This window comes from Antrostomus carolinensis, unplaced genomic scaffold (assembly GCF_000700745.2).
Source record: "Antrostomus carolinensis isolate BGI_N321 unplaced genomic scaffold, ASM70074v2 scaffold2758, whole genome shotgun sequence".
NCBI lineage: Eukaryota > Metazoa > Chordata > Aves > Caprimulgiformes > Caprimulgidae > Antrostomus > Antrostomus carolinensis.
The window spans coordinates 88,544-88,977 of NW_010333535.1; the positions used below are offsets into that span (position 1 = coordinate 88,544).

Genomic DNA, 434 nt, shown 5'->3' on the forward strand with positions numbered 1-434 from the left:
TAGTTCTTCTGCAAGTATATCTTTCTACTTTCCAGCAATCAGTAGCAGAGGGACCTGTCCTGGACTGAATTTGCTTCTAACTGTTCTTTTGTTCAGAACAGAATGCCCTCTTTTAAAGATCATTTGCTAATACAGTGACCAGCACAGATCCTCGTAACACAAACTTCAACTATTTTTAAAACAAATAATTTGTTCCTACCTCTTTTTCTTATCTCTAATGAGTAATTACTTTATGAAAGGACCTTCTTTCTTGTCCCATGACAACTTCCAGTTAATAGCACTGGGAAAGAATCTCATCAAAAGTGCTCTATGGAAATAAACATAGTATATCAAGCATACTTACTTGCTTTCTGAATTTCAAAAAAAACCTAAAAGACTAAAAAAAGCATATTATTTTTAAGAAAAAGCAAAAAACAAGTCATGTTGACTCTTTC

At 32.9% G+C, this 434-nt stretch overlaps 1 protein-coding gene across 1 annotated transcript in view; it reads right to left on the reverse strand.

The window, feature by feature from the left end:
- Window positions 1-434, reverse strand: part of LOC104529541 (phosphate-regulating neutral endopeptidase PHEX-like) — a 50,814-nt gene that overhangs the window by 21,054 nt on the left and 29,326 nt on the right. The gene's annotated exons all lie outside the window — the stretch shown is intronic.